The sequence below is a fragment of the Bos indicus genome, chromosome 19 (genome assembly GCF_029378745.1).
Source record: "Bos indicus isolate NIAB-ARS_2022 breed Sahiwal x Tharparkar chromosome 19, NIAB-ARS_B.indTharparkar_mat_pri_1.0, whole genome shotgun sequence".
Classification (NCBI taxonomy): Eukaryota; Metazoa; Chordata; class Mammalia; order Artiodactyla; family Bovidae; genus Bos; species Bos indicus.
Window position 1 is genome coordinate 34325868 of NC_091778.1, and position 18830 is coordinate 34344697.

Consider the following 18830-nt stretch of genomic DNA (forward strand, 5'->3'; position numbering starts at 1 on the left):
TTCCTTTCTGCCTTCAACCCCTCATCACACCTATACCCTGTCTGTCTTACCTCCCCAAGAAAGGAGCTAAGCAGTAAGGTCAGCAGGTTAAAGTGACCTAAGAACTGAAAGATGTCCATTGGATTTGGGTGCAGAGATAATGCAGGACACCTTTACTAGAGCAGTTCCATGAACTGGAAGGTTCCAGAGCCTGGTTCCAGTGTGTAGTGTTATCACGTTAGAGGTTTAATCTGCATCACCTTACACTCTACTGATGTTGAGTCCCTTTCTAGGTGTTTACTGGCTTCTTGAATATCCTCTTTTGAGAAGTGCCATTCAAGACTCTCCCATTTTTAAATTGATAACTCTTTCTGGTTATTTGCAGGTTATTAGAATATCTTTCTGTATTCTAGATATAGTTTTCTTTCAGTTCATGTCTGCATGGTGTGTTAGGCAGAATTCTAAATTGCTCCCTAAACTTCTGGCCCCTGGTATGCAAGAGGTTCCCAGTTGCTCAGTCAAACACTAATCTAGGTACTTTTGTGAAGGGATTTTGCAAATATAACTGAAGTCCCAAATCAGTTGACTCAGAATAATGAAATTACCCTCAGTGGGCCAGACAAAATGAGATGAGGTCTTAAAAAGTGTGGGGCTCCTCCTGGTGAGTGAGATTGGGAATATGAGGGGGAGTCAGTGTGAGCCATGTTCTTCATTGCTGACCTTGAAGACAGAGGGGCCACATGACAGGAATGTGCACCCTGTAGGACCTGAGAGCAGCTTGTGACTGAGCCCAGCAAGGAAACAGGAATATCAGTCCTGCAACTTCAAGGAGCTGAATTTTGCTAACAAGTTGATTTAGCTCAGAAATGGATTCTTCCTCAGCCTTCAGACAAGAATCAACCCAGCTGACTCATTGATTTCAGCCTTTGAGACCTGAGCAGAGAATCCAACCTCACTGTGCTTGAACTCCTGACCCACAGAGCTGTGGGCTAATAAACAGTTGTTGTTTTAAGCCACTGTTTCCATTAATGTGTTATGCAGCAGTAGAAAGCAAATATACGCGATATATGTCTTTCTCCTATTTATTACTTTTAACCTAATCTGTGACCTTATATTTACAGTATGTCTCCTGTAAGCAGCACCCATTTAGGGTCTTATCTAGTCTGACAATCTCTGTAGTTTAATTAGTGAGTGTAATCCATTTTCATTTCATGTAATTACTCATTGGGTGTAAGTCTGCTTGTGTTACCTTGTTTCTTCCATTTCTCCTTTATTGCTTTTCTTTGTATTAATCAAATATGCTTCATTATCTCATATTCTATTCAACTTAATTATACATTCAGTTATTATTTTGGTTGCTACCCTAGAGCAGCAGGACTATTTTCATAATCTAAGGCATTATTTACTTTTCTCATTCTCATTTTTCATACTCATTTTCTCATGAGTATAGATTACTGTTTTTCGGAAGCTGCATGGCATGAGATATTGCAAAATATTCAATGCAAAAGAAGATCTCAGAATTCAGCTGTCTTCTATTGAGCCATTGTTACTGAGTGAACTGTGTCCCTCACCCCTCAAATTCATGTGCTGAGACTCTGACTCCCAAGTGCCCAAGAATGTCTGCTTTAGGACATAGGCCCTTTAAAGAGGTGATAAGTTAAAAGCCACCCTTCTACAAGGAGGCTTTCCTTGTGGCTCAGATGGTAGAGTCTGCCTGCAGTGCAGGAGACCCAGGTTCGATCCCTGGGTCCAAAAGATCCCCTGGAGGAGGGCATGGCAGTCCATTCCAGTATTATTGCATGGAGAAGCTCATGGACAGAGAAGCCTGGTGGGCTACAGTCCATGGGGTCGCATTGAGTCAAATACGACTGAGCGACTAACACAAGTTAAGATGAGGCTGTTAGGGTGGCTCCTAAATACAGTCTGACTGGTGTCCTTAAGAGGAAACATGATGGACAGAGAGTCCACCAGCAGTGCACACTCAAAGGGACACCCATGTGAAGAGGCCACAGGAGGGTAGCTACCAGCAAGCCAAGGAGAGGGGCCTCGGGAGAAACCAGCCTTGCAGACACCTGGCTCCTGGACTTCTATCCCCAGAACCTTGAGTAGATAAACTGCTGTCATTTAAGCCATTTCATCTGTGGTGCTTTTGTTACAGCAGACCTCACAAACTATTCCAGTCAGGCATTAAGAGAGATTTGCAAAAATTTCAAACACCACCACTCTTAGCACTAATTTTTTGTTTTGAAGATTTTTTTTTCAAAAATATTTTTCAATATCATATTGTAAGTTTAGTATTTTTAAATCAATAAAACAGTAAACATTTTTCCGATTTTAGTTTCAAATACAATAAATATTGATATAATTTATAAAAATAAAAAGTCTTTGGTTTCCTTAATTTTTAAAATTGTAAGCTTGTCCTAATATTGAAACATCTGAAAAATCATTACCCCTAAAATGTCTTTGACTCATTGGAGCACTCTTGAAATTAGTATTTCAATATTTCAAAGCAATGAAAAAAAATAATGGTCTAATTCCCTTGATACTCTGCCTTTTGTTCCATTGTAGCCATATATTTTATTTCTGTTTTAAACTCCAAAAGATAGTATTATCACTGTGTTAAACAGTGTTTACTCATATTTATTCACATATTTGCCTATTCCTGTGTTCTTAGTTCTTCCCAGACTTTCCTTATTCTAACTGGATCATGTTCCCTTTGCCTGGTTATCAGAGCATCCAGTGACTTATCTCAGCTTTTGTCTTTACTGTTTCTTTCTTTTTTTTTTTTTTTGTATATTTACTTTGCATTCATTTAGGTAGGATATTTTCATTGGGATAAGGGTTCTAATCTGGCATTTGCTTTTCATTATAGCTAGTTTTGGGGATCTTTTTCATAACCTAAAATAAAATGGCATTCCACTGTCTCTCACTGTGGTCCAGGTCTCAAAGCTTCTTCTATCTCCCATCTCTTTCTTCTCTGTGTGCATCAAACTATATACCTCCACTGTCTTAATCTGCTAATAAACCCACATTTTGAATTTTTAACTTTAGTCAGATTTTATTTCTGGAATTTTTGTCCTCTCTTTATATGGATTGTAGGTATCTGCTGAAATTCTCCATTCTTTTCTCCTGAATATATTAATAATATTTATTTCAAGTCCTGGACAGTTAACTACACTAGCTACACTTTGGAACCTACTCCTATGTCTGTTGTTTTTGTTGCTATCTAGTCAGCTGTTATCTTTTTTTTTTTAATGGAGGATATTTGCTTTATATGATTTTTTAATACACCTACTAAATATTAGTAAAATATTTCATTTGATGCCAGCTATTGTAAGTATAAAAATTGCAGCGATCCCTGGTTTATCTTCCTCTAGAGAGGATAAGGTTGTATTTTAACAGAGTACTAGTGGATCACGTTCGGAGAATGCAATGGCAACCCATTCCAGTACTCTTGCCTGGAAAATCCCATGGACAGAGGAGCCTGGTGGGCTGCAGTCCATGGGGACACGACTGAGCAACTTCACTTTGACTTTTCACTTTCATGCATTGGAGAAGGAAATGGCAACCCACTCCAGTGTTCTTGCCTGGAGAATCCCAGGGACGGGGGAGCCTGGTGGGCTGCCATCTTTGGGGTCACACAGAGTCAGACATGACTGAAGTGACTTAGCAGCAGCAGCAGCAGCAGTAGATCACGTTAAAGTTGGTCTGTCTCAGTTTTGTCCTTGCTCTAGAGCATGGTTCTCCTGGAGTCACAGCGCAAGCTCCAAGGCCCTTACCAAGCCCTTCTCACTTGGTAGAGCTTGATCTTGAACTGTAATCTCTATCTTCCCTGTACTGTGCCAGCTGCTGAAATCAGCTCATCCATTTAACCTTTCCTAACCTCACTTTCCCTGGTGGCTTCCCCAGTGGCTCAGAGAGTAAAGAATCTGCCTGCAATGCAGGAGACCTGAATTCGATTCCTTGGTTGGGAAGATCCCCTGGAGAAGGAAATGGCAACCCACTCCAGTATTCTTGCCTGGAAAATCCCATGGACAGAGGAGCCTTGCGGGCTACAGTCCATGGGGTCGCAAAAAGTCAGACACAACTGAGCAACTAACACACACAACCTCACCTTAAAAAGGTGCTGCTTTTTACAGGGTTTCTCTTGTTTCACAGCTTGGAAGTCAGCTAAAGGTTTGAGGGGAAGTAACTGTAAACCTTTCTCCTCTAGGATATCACCCCTTTGTCTCCCAGCAACACCCCTAAATTCTGACAGTAAGAGCGGAATTTTCTCCCTGCGCTCCATAAACAGAGGAAAAGCCAGGTAAATGTAAGCCCAGCTCCTATACTTCATTTCTATCCAGGATCTAAGTTGATGTCCATCAGCTTTTGTTCAGTCACTCAGTACTGACAACACAAGCTTAAATTTTGAAGCCCTGGTGGCAGAGACGGAAGCTCTGCATATATGCCCATCATCCCAGGCTGCCCCTTCCCAAGGCTTGTTCACTTTCTGCAACTGCTGACTGTCCAGCCTTCCAGCCACAGGCTCCCCAGTGCTAGGTCCCTAATATGGTTACCACCCCACTAGGAGACCATTCAGACACTTGGTGGCAAGTTAGTGCCACTGGATCCCTTCTGTTATGAAAGCAACAGCAATTCATATGACTGAATCAACTCATATTCTAGCTATTTGCTTTCCTTTCCTGCTTGCAAGGTCTCAGACAAAACCACTCACTATCTTGGGGCTCATAGAATGTTTGATTCATCCACATGATAACATCCACATAATAAACAAGGAGCTTTATCCTTGTTTATCCTTTAACAGACTACAGCAGAGGAGGTTAATGGATTGTGCATATTCTCACAGGATCCACTAATTGTATCACCAACCACGTCCCCAGAAGCTTCCAGGGTGATCGACACTGGAACTGGAATGGCCTGTTGAAGGCATGCCATAAGTGCCAGTGTAGGCCACACTTTGTAGAACAGTTAATTCAGGAAACACATTGATAGTCATTGATAATCCCTTTGAGATGTAAACTGCAGCTGCTGCCAGGGGACCAGGCAGCAACAAGAGGAGCCAGCACTGCTACAGGGATATCTGATCCTGATCTCTAGGAGAGTGCGGGGCTGTTACTGCAGTGGGGGAAGGGAGGCATATGTTTGACCCCCAGGTAATTCCCCATTGTCTTAGAATACCTCCTAGTACCAACTTACCCATCTTGGTGGTGAATAACAAACACAGCAGTCATAGCCTGAGGAGCACATGGCAACCAGGGCCCCAAGGATGAATGTCTGAGTCTTGCCACTGGGTAAGCCACCAAGATGAGTGCAGGTGCTGGCTGAGGTTGAGGAGGCAACAGTGAATATAAATTACAACCTTAAGACCAGCAGCAGGGGGAGAGGAGACTGTAGTTTATCTCCCTTGTAAGTTTCTTCCAGGAAAACAGACCCTCCAGAATCCTGGTGTTGCTTCTCCCAAAAGTCATATGAAGTGAATCCCGGTGATGAAACAGTGGGCTGCCCAGTCCCCACTTTCAGAACTGAAGTGTTTATTCTACACACCTTAAACATACCCTAGACATGCTGTTGGCAAGCAGTCCTGAGGTTGAAAGTCACCTCACCCCTGAAGCAGACCCGTTCCCGGGACAGCCCACATCCAACAACTAGTTGACCCAGGAGTAGAGATCCGGCCTTTCCACTGAGGCAGTTGTAAACTTGGAGCTCTTCATGGGGTCAGTTGATGTGTTCACTGAATCTGCATAACAGCTGTCTCCTCTCTCTACCCAGTCCTGCTTCCTTCTCTTGTGATCCCAAAACCCTCCGTGCAAAGATCCACTCAGAGTTGGCTGGGGAACCCAACCTGGAGTATTCTTCCTCCCTCTCATATTTTGAAAATCTAGACTCTGCTTCTGGAAAAGAGCAGCTAAAAGTGCTGCTGATTCTTCACTGTTATAAACAATTTTAATAACCCTACAGGAAAATCACTGCAAATATCCTTAACTGTTTTCCATGGGGTCATAAAAATGGAATTTCTGGGACAAAGTGCACATATTAATAAGGCCTTTTAATACACATGCCAAATGCCTTCCAAAAGCCCTGACTCTCACCAGTTACATATGAGGGTACCTTCTGCTCCATATCTTTGCCAATACTGGGCAATCGCATCCTTTTTAATAATTGCTATTTTGACATTGCCTTTACCAAGTTGGGCTTCCCTGGTGGCTCAGAGGGTAAAGCGTCTGCCTGCAGTGCAGGAGACCTTGGTTCAATCCCTGGGTCAGGAAGATCCCCTGGAGAAGGAACTGGCAACCCACTCCAGTACTCTTGCCTGAAAAATTCCATGGATGGAGGAGCGTTGTAGGATACAGTCCATGGGGTCGCAAAGAGTCGGACACGACTTCAGTTTCACTTTCTTCACTTTCACTTTACCAAGTTGGAGAATTTTTGCATCCCATACAAATTGGAAAAGGAATCTCCATGTAAAATTCTTTCCATGTAAAATCTCTATACAGTCCATGAAATTCTCCAGGCCAGAATACTGGAGTGTGTAGCCATTCCCTTCTCCAGGGGATCTTCCCAACCCAGGAATTGAACCCAGGGTCTCCTGCATTGCAGGCAGATTCTTCACCAGCTGAGCTACTAGGGAAGCCCATGAAATCTCTAGAAGAAGGAAATGAGCTTTGGAGAACAGCAAAATAACTGAGGAGAGCAGGATCCCAATCTTCAAAAGAAAACTCAACTCCTGCCAACCCATCTGCACCAGGGATTTCCCTGAAACCACCACGTGAGCAGAGCACCACCCTGTCAGTTTAGGTGATATTTTCACCATAGAAAATGCTGATGTTCCACATCCCCAGGCAGTAGATACACCAGGAAACCCAGGTACATCCAGAAATGTGATAAGAGGATCAGTGCAACAGCAGATTCTGGACTCGAGTCTCCTGAGGAGAAAGCTGTTGTCTCCCTCACAGTGGTTTCTCTGTGGGGCCAGTGCTCATCGCTTTACAAGGCAGAAGGAAAGGAAGTTAGTGTAATCAGGCCAGAGCTTCTAAAATTTACATTCATCATCCACATTGTCCAGAAAAAAATAAAAAGTTAAATCAACATTCACCAGAGGGGAAAATTGGTGAGCAATAATAAACAGAACAGTCAATAGAAACAAATCCAGAAATGATCCAGACCTGGAATGAACAGTCAAAACTGCTGTGATTCATATGTTTAGAAAGCTAGAAGGAAAGAGGATTACAAGTGATTTTTAAAACATCTGGGATAGAATATTTCAAAACAAAATCTTCCAGAAATCAAGTGGAAATTTTAGAACTGCAAGATAAAATATTTGAAATTCATATTACTAAACAGAAACAGACGGATATTGAGAACAGTCTTCTGGTTGCCAAGGGTGAAAGGAATGGGGAGTGTTGGATTGGGAGTTTAGGATTAGCAGATGTAAGTTATTATATGGGGTTTCCCTGGTGGCTCAGCAGCAAAGAATCCACCTGTAATGGAGAAGAGACATGTTCAGTCCCTGGAGAAGGAAATGGCAATCCATTCCAGTACTCTTGCCTCCAGTACTCTTCCATGGACAGAGGAGCCTGGTGGGCCACAGTCTGTGGGGTCACAAAAGAGTTGGACACGCCTTGGTGACTAAAAACAAACAAAAACAAATGGATTACTACAACCTTCAACAATTTTTTAAAAACCTGTAAAGGGAAGAATCTGATTACTCCTCTATTTGAAAAAATCTCCATTTGGTATTTTGGTAGATTTTAACTGTACCAATCTGATAGATAAAATTTGATATATCCATGCAATGGAATATTATTAGGCACTAAAAAAGAACGGAGTGTTGATACATACAGCAACATGGATGAATCTTGGAAATATTCTGCAAAAACTATGGGAAAGTGATTGAGTAAGCTTTGCTTGCATCCACACCAGAAAACACTGTGTAGCTGTAAGAAAGAAAGATCCCAACAAACTGACGTGGAGTGATTTCCTTTTCGCTAAGCTAAAAAAAGCAAAGGGCAAAATAATAATTATAGTGTGCTATCCTTTATCTAAGAAAGAAAAGGGTGTAATAGAATAAACATATACCTGCTCATTTGTGCAAAAGAATGCAGGAAGGATCAACCAGAAACTGAAAAGATTAGTTACCTACAGCTGTAGTTGAAGAGCTGGAAAGAAGAGGGCAATGAGTCTGGGTAATAGAGATGACAAGAGAGTGACACAGTTTTTAGTATACCCTTTCACACAGCTCTGGCACTTAGAACCATGGTAATATTTTACAAATGCCGAAGTTTAAAGAAAATAAAAGTAATCAGGTGTGTGCCTGTATGAACCAGAAATGGAATATAAAAGTAACAACCTAACTGTACTACAGATAAATAATATAACCAGGCATGGAGGACCTGGGGAAGAGAAGAACTAATGACTTTCCAAAACAGTATTTTGCCTGTAAAGCTAAAGGCAAAAACAAAAAGCCATACACATATAAGGTAATCCTCTTAGTAAATCTTTTCTTACAGGTGTATAGGTTAGTAATTCTGAAACACATATATGTATGTTTACATATGTATAATAAGTGCATATATTATGACTAATGAGAGCTGTGTTTCTCAGTGTCAGAGAAGCTACAAATAATGAAAAGGAGGGTGACAGCCCATTGTAATGAGCACACCCAACAGCCAGATCTTGATTTCTTAAAACCATATTCCAAAAACAGGAACCAGAGCTCCTTGGAGAAATGGTTTTCTGGTTAATTCCTGGTGCAGGGAAACTAAAAAATAATCCTGGAACATCTTGTGTCAGAAACTAAAAAAGTGCTGAAAACAGGATGCAGATGTCAAAAGGCCACATGAACCAACCAGAAGGACTTGTAGCCAAAGCTGGGAGACTTTCAGAAACATTATTAAAAATGATATTCTATGGATGAAAAGAGTTTCCCTGGTAGCTCAGATGGTAAAGAATCTGCTTGCAATGTTAAGAGACCTGGGTTCAATCCCTGGGTTGGGAAGATCCACTGAGGGAAGAAATGGCAACCCACTCCAGGATAATTGCCTGGGAAATCCCATGGACAGAGGAGCCTGGCGGGCCCAAGTCCATGGGGTCGCCAAGAGTCAAGCAGGACTGGGCAACTAATACACATGGATTAAAACTATAAATTTTAAAAATATCCATGAATCTGTATAGATGCAAATAAGTAAATGAATATGTAATACCTAACTAAACGGAAGAGAAGTACCAGTTCTTCTGTTTTTGTTTTCAACTTTTTGGTCCTGAGGGATCTTAATTCTCCAACAAGGAATTGAACCAGCGGCCCCTACAATGGAAGTGCAGAGTCTTAACTAACCAGCCACCAGGAAAACCCCAAGAAGTACCACTTCTTTCCCACAGAGAATTATGTTGATGAACATAGATGGAAAAAGGGAAACAGAAAATGACCATGAGACAAACACCACAGTCATAGTTGTTGCAGTCAAGTCTGGATGCTAAAACTGGTGCAAGTCTGAAGAGAAACAGCTTGCATAGCCTGAAAGCATTTATCCCTGAAATATTTATTAATTACCAAGGGGGAAATAGCATACAGTGGAGGACCGCCATGGAAAGCATAACTAAATGATGTAAGTCAGCATTCTCTAGTAACAAGACACACTGACAACAGAAATGTGAAACCTGAGAACGGGGTGGATGTAAAGTGACACATGCCCCAGACAGAACGCCACCACAGTTTTTACTGATGCACCTTTGGGTGATAAAACTATGAAGCACGGAAGTCCTTTCCATAGACATCCAGGTCGACTGCTTGTAGGGGAGATGTCAAGCTCTTGGGGTGGCTGGCAGGTCTGGGGGGAGCAAGGGTTTGCGATCCTTCTCTTTGCTTTGTGCCAATTTCTGTAACTGCTGTACTTTACGGCAAAGAAGGTTTAACACACACAGGTGGACACTGGTGGTGGTGGTTTAGTCGCTAAGTCATGTCCGACTCTTGCGACCCCATGGACTGTAGCCTGCCAGGCTCCTCTGCCCATGGAATTCTCCAGGCAAGAATACTGGAGTAGGTTGGAAATCTGGAAAGAAATACATCAAAATGCTTTACAGCGGGTGGTGGGATTATTGAATTTAATTGTTACTGCACACTTATGTAATGTTCAAAAATGACGGAGGATGGGGCGAAGGGTGGACACAGAAGCATCTAATTTTATGCTAAGTTTCAAAGTCACCTCACAGCTGTGCACGCCGATTTCGGGTTTTGTTCCCCTCTTTAATGGTTTTCAGCGGCGGCAATCCGGTACTGCACTCACCCAACCCCCGCACCGGCCGGACTTTGGGTTTTGCAGCTGCTTCCCCGCCTGGGCTTGGGTGGGCCGGGAGTCCTGGGAGCTCGCACAGCCAGGTCCTCCGCCCAATTCTCGCTCTTTTTCTGTTTGACCGGAAGTTTACCGGGAAAGCAGAGTCTACTCTAAGAAGTGACCTGGATGGGCGGGACTGAGGAGCCTTAAAGGATCAAAAGTGAGGTAGCTTTCGTGACCTCGTGGCGCAATGGTAGCGCGTCTGACTCCAGATCAGAAGGTTGCGTGTTCAAGTCACGTCGAGGTCATAACTCCGCATTTTCGCACCGAGCAAACCGGGGACTTTGGACCGCTTAGGATTTGTTCGTGCTTCCGTGCTCCTATTCCTCTGCAATAGTGTCGTTTTCTTATCTGACAGGGGTGACATGGAAGACTCCTGGGGGTGTGAACCGAGCACTGCAGCCCCTTGTCACCCGAAGAGCTATTTTTAAAAGAGATAAACAGTACAGGCTTCCCTGGTGGCTCAGTTGGTAAAGAGTTTCCCTGCAATGTGGAAGACCTGGGCTCAATCCCTGGGTCAGGAAGATCCCTTGGAGAACGAAAGGGCAACCCACTCCAGTATTCTTGCTGGGAGAACCCATCCCATGGACAGAGGAGCCTGGTGGGATACAGTCCCAAGGGTCCAAAAGAGTGGGACTGGACTGAGCGATGAACACGCAAACAGCACAACGGAAGACAGGACGAGAGAGTTATGGGGAAACTAAATGTCAATTATTTTTAAACACATGAAAATAACTTCTTTATAGGATTAGAGAAATGCAAATTAAAATTCAACAAGTTGTTTTTAACCTGTGAGACTAACCTATGATCAAAAAGCTTTTATTAAATTGCATTGCTCACATACTCAAAGCTATGGAGATAAAGGAACATAGCCCAAGACCAGAGGAAACTAAAATAATTATAAAAGACTACTTTTCAGCCAGTTTAGAAAAGTTTCCTAGCGTATTTTTCAGTATTGCTTCAGTTCCTTTTACTCTAGACTTTTCCCGGGAGTGTGTTCACCTTTCCATAGGGTGGATAGGCCCCACCACCTGGATGGATAATCATGCTGCTCCATCCTCTGCATCAGTAATCTCCTCTCAGATTGTCTCCTGTTTTCATATTCTCTCTGCCCTTTGGGCATCTTCTCAGGCATCTGGGATTCCATGCTCTGCAATTTCAGAGAGCACCTGATCCTGCTATTGTCATTTCAGTTTCCAAAAGGCATCCCCTGTCTTACTCTCCTCTCTTTTAAACTCAAAGTCAGTTGCCCCATAAAGCTTTTCAAACCTCATTTTAAAGAGGCCATACCTTGAAGGAAGTCTCATACTATTTTTCTGGGGAAAAAGAAATCTGAACCTTTCCATCATTTTCATTGTTATATCTTTCTTCTGTCATGAACTAGTCTCTTTTCCTAGTTCTTCAGAATTTAAAAATAAACAAACAACATGCTTTTCTCTCTTACTCACACTCTGAAATTACTCTTGGCCTTCTCTAAAATCTGTTCAGAGGCAGCAGATGGGGCTCTGCTATGCGTGGTCTTGCTCTCTGTTCCCTGGGGGTTGGGGAGGGGGGCAGATCCCTTCTCAAATCCACTGACCAGAGGACAGGCTGGGGCACAGGGCCCATCCCCATCGCCCAGTGCTCAGGAGGCTATCCCCTAGGGCTTTCTTGCAGTGACCTTTTCTCCTCTTCTCCTTGAGGTTCCCTTGCTACTGTGAACCAGTGGAAGCAATACTTAATCCAAGAGATCTCACATTTCAGCATGAGTTTAAACTTAAATGTCTTAAGTGGGTCTTGCCTCCTTGGCTAAGGCAGAAAACAACCCCTTTCTATTCACTTAAATCTCCTAAAAGTAACATTTTAATTTAATACCAAACACTCTGAAATCTCTTAGACTGTTCTTCTTTCAAGAATCTTACATTCAGGGACTTCCCTGGTGGCCCAGTAGCTAAGACTGCACACCCAGTGCAGGGAACTGGGTTCAATCTCTGGTCAGGGAACTAAATCCCACATGCCATAACTTCCACGGCAACTAAGGGTTCATGCTGAAACTAAAGATCCTGCATGCAACTGAGACTTGGTGCAGCCAAGTAAATAAATAATTTTTAAAAAAGAATTTTATGTTCAAATCTCTTTTGTAGATATTCTAGCCTAAGAATTAGTTCTAAGCAAACTTTATTAAAGTTTTAATGGTGTCTTTCAGGTTTCTCATGTGAATTGATAAAATTCTTTTTGTATATTCATAAGTCAAATTGTAAAAGGTTGTAACTGTCAGATAATATTTTATCAATACAATCTCATTTTTGTTATAAAAGTGGATTTTCAGTTATCAGTTTTAATTCTCAGTTTATTTATTACACATGAATAAGCACTTGTTCCCCCAGTTGAGAAAGCAAAGCAGCATACATTATTAGAAAAATTGGGGCAAGGGTATTTTTTGTGGTTAAAGTATCACTTTTTAGAAAGAAAAAGTAGGGATGAAGAGAAAGAAAAAGAAAAATTGTCTTAAACTTAACTTCAAAAGTTTATTCCATCGGCACCAAGGCATCAAATATTTAAAAAATTTTTTAATTCCTAGATATTATTCTGTTCCATTAATCTACTTACACATTCCTGCTTCACACCAAACTAGCTGTACTGCTTCATTTTGAAAGGAAGATAGCATTTTAAAATGGCATACAGGCTTCCCTGGTGGTCCAGTGGCTAAGACTCACGCTCCCAGTGTAGGGGACCTGGGTTTGATTCCTGGTCAGGGAACTAGGTCTCACCCACAGGCTGTAACTAAGACCCAATGCAACCAAATAAATATTTTTTAAATGAATTTTTTAAAAATGAAGATGGTACAGCCTTGCCACAAATGCCTCTCCCACTGAGGATGTTTCCTTATCTCCAGACCTGGGACACGTCAACTGGCCAGAGAGATGCTCTCCCGATAGATGCTGAGCTACCGGTGCTGTATGCGTTGTCTCCAAGGAATCAGGATTGGAAGCAAATGGGACTGGCCGTTTGTTTCAGAAGGTGTTCTAAACATGTATAAGGTGAGCTGATATCATAAAGTGACTGTTCCCTATCATTCCTCAAAAAGGTGTTCAGTTTCTAGTTCTCCTTCTCATGGATGACAGAGCAAAGGTGGGTGAAGAGAGTGAGAGACAAATCCACTTAAGAAACACTCCCCCAGACTGATTACAACTATCCTATGTAACAGTCAAGTCTCTGAACATGAATCAAAGTTGAAGCCGCTTCCCTCCTGGTCTTGCTGAAGTTTCTCTGAGCGCTTCTGAGTCAGAGCAGGGAAGGGAGGATAAACAGAGATGCAGAGAACTCTCCATGGTCAGTATCTCTAGGAGCACCCTACTCTCTCCGACTTTGGTGGAATTTTAAGAGACTCCCTCAGGGCTGAGGCTCCATCTCCTGGATTTCACTTAGCCCTGGAGAAAATAGTATTTCAGCTCATTGCTCGCTACTAGGGAAGCCTTTAGGATGCTCTTTTATGTGATCAGCCCTCCAGGCCACCCCTCAGATGGCACCTTAGAGGACCTTCCCCCAAACTCCCAGCCCCCTATCCCGTACCCCAGGCACACAGAACATGTGTAGATCATGGGAAGAATTCTTGCATCTTTTGCCCCCAAATCTGTGCTTTAAAAAGTGTGCAGATACCTTTTTACTTTTGGGCCGCACCACGCAAAAAGTGGCATCTTGGTTCCCTGACCAGCGATCAAACCCACACTCCCTGGAGTGGAAGTGCAGAGTCTAAATCGCTGGACTACCAGGGGAGCAAAAATATACATCAGACCACTGAGTACCCCCCCAAACACCAGGGGACCTATGTCAAGCTGTCCAGGCACTCTGTTAAAATCATTGTCACTAGGTTTGATCTGTGGGACAAGCCACCTCCCCACAATCTTTCCAAAAGCTTAGAAATCCTTTTCAGTCCTTTTCAGGACCACTTTGATGTTCTCACTATAGGTGAGGGGCGTAAGAGTCCCCCAACAGTTTCTCAGCCACTTTTTTTTTGGGGGGGGTCAATTTTGCATGGCGGCCTGCCTCACATCTCACTTTAGGTATCTGATCTCTGCTGTCTTAGATTCTTAGCAGAAATACCCATTTTAACACCATGTTGCACTTAGGCAATGGAAGGGGTGGACATGGGCAGCATTCTTATCTGCACAAGAGTGGAGTAGCCCCAGGGTCATGCATGGCACGCTGCTCTGGGTCGGCTACACCAAGATCTGCCTCTCGTCTGTCCCTGAGACGTCAGGGCGCCAGGCCCGGCTCCCTCCCTTGCCTCCCTCGCCAGACCCACACTCCTGTTGAGGGGTGTGTACACCACCCTTGAGGGCACCACCAGCCCAGTCGGAGGGCGCTGTCCAGACCTTGGTGCTGAAACACCTTGGTTCTCTCTGCCCTTGAAGGAAGTGGAGCCACAGCCTGCAGCAGCCTCCCCGCCACCCCCACCCAACCCCCAGGACACGCAGGTTCAATGATCCACAGCAATGCACTGATGCCTCAGCCCTTCCGGCCACAGACCACAACAGGCCTTTGAACCCTCAGCATCTCCTCAGGAGGTCCAATCTTCCCTAAGGAGTCCCACAGAGAGCCAATGGCTTGGCATAAGCTCTCAGTCCACTTCCCCGAACAAGGGGAAGGCTCAAACTCAGACCTAATGTGCGAGTTGGGATTTGGGGGCTGGCCACGAGGAAACCCCTCCCTCTTTCTAGGGACACAACCCTTTCCAACAAATCCTAGAATTCCAAGAAATCCTAAACCCCTCACAGGCACATTCCAGGTGTAAAGACGGCTTACTGTCTAGTCTGGGTGATTCCCAGCTATGTGTATGTTAGCACCCCTTGTCCCCAAGCTCAGGGAGATGTGTCCCTGATGAAGGTCATCCTGGAAGCTTTGCAAAACCTGGATGGCCGTGATGTTCGGGACCACGAAGAAGGAGCAGCAGCCAGCTTGGCAAAGAAGAGCTAATGGGAAGCAGAATAAGCAGCTAGAAGCTGGCAGCCAGGACCCAGACTCTATCTCACTCACCAGCTCCACAGCCCAGGGCCCCCATCTCCTTAACCAGTGTAAAGGATCAGTGTGCGACCAGGTCGTGGTCGAGGGAACAGGGTTTGAGAGACTATCGAAGGGAGCCTATAATAGGCCCTCTGGAGCCTGGGCAAGGGTCCTGTGTTGGCTGCCTCCGAGTTTCACAAGGGGACCTTGCCGAAATCCAACCATTGCTGGTGAAGCCCCAATTGGAGGCTCAGCCTGGTGTAGATAGTGGTGCTCCGCAGGCCCCAAGACTGCTGAAACATCTCAAGACATCTGCTGACAGCTAATGCGTGTAACCAGACCCTTGCATCCTGCACCCTACTCTTTCCTGGAGACCAGCTCAGATGGGAAGAGGCACTTCAGGAGTCCTAACTGAGGACAGTTGATGCCAGCCTTACTAGCAAAGGCTGAGAGGTAATTCAAGTCTTCACTTCATTTATGGGGATGATGTTCAGGACACACGGGGGTAATCAGAGTGGCAAGTCCTTTGTGCAAAAACACCTTGATCTTCATCCGTGGCCAGATGGTTATTTGAAATGTATGATTTTGTGACACTTTGATACAGAACACGTTTATAGTACCTTTAACAAAGCTAAAAAAAATTTTTCCCCCTAGCCTCACCAAAGTGTAATAGACAAATCATTTAGCAAATTTTTAAAGAACAATTTTAGTTAAATTCTTGGCTAACGTTATCCAGCAATATAATAGCTTTGAACAATCACAATAATTTAAATACAATTAACATACAGCAGTAATTCCGTCAGTATTTTGTTTCATTTTCCTCGGTTTATAAGAGTCTTATCCTTTTGGTTTCGTTATTAGGGCTCATGTGAGCATGGGCAGAATATATAGAATTGTATTCAATGTTGTGATTTAGCTGATGAAAGCAATAGGAACTTACAGGTGAAGATAGAGGAGCGGCTCATTCAGACTCCAGGTAACATGCAGTCTGCTCTGCAGAATTCTTCACTCCCAAATGCAGATAATTATAACGGCCCTTGAAATCTCTGATCACATATTCTTTGATGTGTTGTCTTCTTGTGATCACTACTCTTGCCAAGAAACATCCTGACAACTGGATAAGATTTTGTCTTATTTTACAAAATGCTCCCTCAAGTTATGAGTACGACACTCAAACGCCTCAATGAGCGGCTATTGTAAAATAAATCCTAGTACTGAGAGAAGGTAAAGAATGAAACATAGGGACATTCTATTAAACGAAAGCTTCTGCAAGATAAGTTGGGAAGCTCACACTAAGCGTTTTCCTCCCCCTTGGACTAGGTGCGCCATCCACGGGCGGCACATGCCTGCGCTCCAGGAGGGTCATGAAGGGCGGGTTCGCGCGCTCTCTTGTGGCCATAGGTGGGCAGCGCAGGGGGGCCGGCTGCCTGCCGAATCCGGGGAATTGAATTTTCCGTCTCGTCTAAACTACGTAAACTCGTGGGCAGTTCACAGCACTGTTATATTATCTTTCCTTTGCTAAGAGACCATAGCAGTGACTCCACTTTCCAACATAGCTTGATTAATTTCTGTTTTTCCTCTTTTTCTTGGTCAGTAAAGGTAAAGGCTAACCGCGACCTCCCATCATCCAGCCTTTATCTCATTGGTTGTGTAGACTGGACACCACCCTTGTGCCTGTGAAGACACTGTGTTCAAGTAATTGTCCCCATCGCTCTCTGAAGATAAAGCGCTCCCCTCACCTGCTCACCCGCCTTCCACGTTGGCCTTTCTGCTCTTTCTGTAAGCCTGATCTCTGAGATTTGGTGAGCCGGGTTCTGTAAGGAACCCCCTACATCAGCCCCAACAGAGCTTCTCAATGACGCTAGTGCCCTCTCCCACCAGCCCTTTCTGTATCTCTACGGAGGGGCTCCCCCATCTTCCAAAGAAATGGAGCGGGGACGTTTTCCACCCCTACGTTCTCTGCCTGTTCTGGACTGTCCACTTCTTTGAGCCTTTTAACCGTCTTTTCCACCATTTGCCATGTGATTCTGGCCTCTCTGCTCAGTGTGGAGCCATCATTTCTCCAAGCTTTTCTCACCACCAGTGTGTTAGCACCACTTCCTGACACCCTCAGCAGAGTGTGTAAACCCTTATCACAGGCGTGTGCTCCTTTCCAATGAACTCTCCACACCCAGCTGTATGTTCTACGCTCCATGGTCCAGCATCCTCAGTATCCAGACCGTACTCTCCTGATTCCAGCAGATGTAGGTTGACCAGGGCCCACAGCAGCTGAATAGTCATCTTCATCTCTTACCATGTCCAGCGTTTCTCTTCTGGGCTGTCATGGTGACTTGACCCTAGTTATGGGTCTAGGGATCAGGAGAGGAGGAAAGTAGATTGTGAGGGGACACAGGTTTTATCACAAAATAGAAGCTTCCTCTGCATCATCTTCAAACAAGACCAAGAGGAGTGGGTCACGTTTGCAGGCCCCCAAAATCCACAGGGATTGGTGTTTAAAGATATTTGTCCACATCAACCCAAATGTCCCCATCCCGAGTCTCTGGGTTTCCTCCTTTGCGAACAAGGTCCTGACCTTGGCATAGAAAACTACCTGGGATCAAGAATCCAACTTAGCCGAAGTTACGCTACTCTTACATTTTTGCCTCAGGCTTCAAGCCCTCTGCTTCTCACACTTCACCTTAAATTGGTGATTAATCACCCTCAGCCTTTTCTTGTCAATGGCTCCTAGTAATAACCACTCAATTCCAGTCCTAAAATTGCCCCCTCCCCCATCCTCATGAAAGGTTGTTGCTGAACCACGAAAGAAGCTGGGATTCTTGGCCTCCAGAGGAGAATTCAATCCAGGGCCAGAGATGAGGCTTGATCACTCAGAGCTTTTGTGTAATAAAGTTTTATTAAAGTATAAAAGAGATAGAGAAAGCTTCTGACATAGACATCAGAAGGGGACAGAAAGAGTCCCCCCTTGCTAGTCTTTAGCTGGATGGCCCTTTAGAGAGATTGCAAGCTGAGGCAAGGGGAGAAGGTCTTTGAACCCCCACAGTGAGCACCACTAGATGTGGCTGCCCCAAGGAGGACGTGTGACCTGAGAAAGGACGCTTGCTTCAGCCAGGACAATTCCCAGGGAAATATTTTATTGTGAACCATTAGCAGTCAAACACACAGACGGCTGGGGAGGGGGGTGCTACAGCCCATCACAGTGTGCTCTACAGGGTGTACTAAAGTTTCTAGCTTCAGTTTTGATTTCTGTTTTGCTCTCTGCAGTTATATGAGTTATTGCTTGGTATCTTTTGAGGCATTATTGTTAGAGACATGTATTTAAGATGATATGTCTTCTCTGTCAAGTTTTATAAGTGTTATGAAGTTGATGTCATGCTTATCTTTTCCCCTAATGATTTTTAAAATATTTTACTTGCTTATTTGGTTGTGTCAGGTCTTGGTTGCAGCTTGTGGGATCCTCCTTGCATCATGTAGGACCTTTCCTTGCTGTGCAGACTCTCTAGTTGTGGCATGGGGGCTCAGTAGTTATGGTGTTCTGGC

The 18830-nt window shown here is 44.0% G+C and overlaps 1 protein-coding gene and 1 non-coding gene across 1 annotated transcript; both read left to right on the plus strand.

Annotated features, from left to right (window-relative positions):
• Window positions 1–18830, plus strand: part of LOC109573730 (zinc finger protein 624) — a 50353-nt gene that overhangs the window by 14543 nt on the left and 16980 nt on the right.
• Window positions 10487–10558, plus strand: TRNAW-CCA (transfer RNA tryptophan (anticodon CCA)). Its single transcript has one exon. It is a non-coding gene; the product is annotated as a tRNA-Trp (tRNA).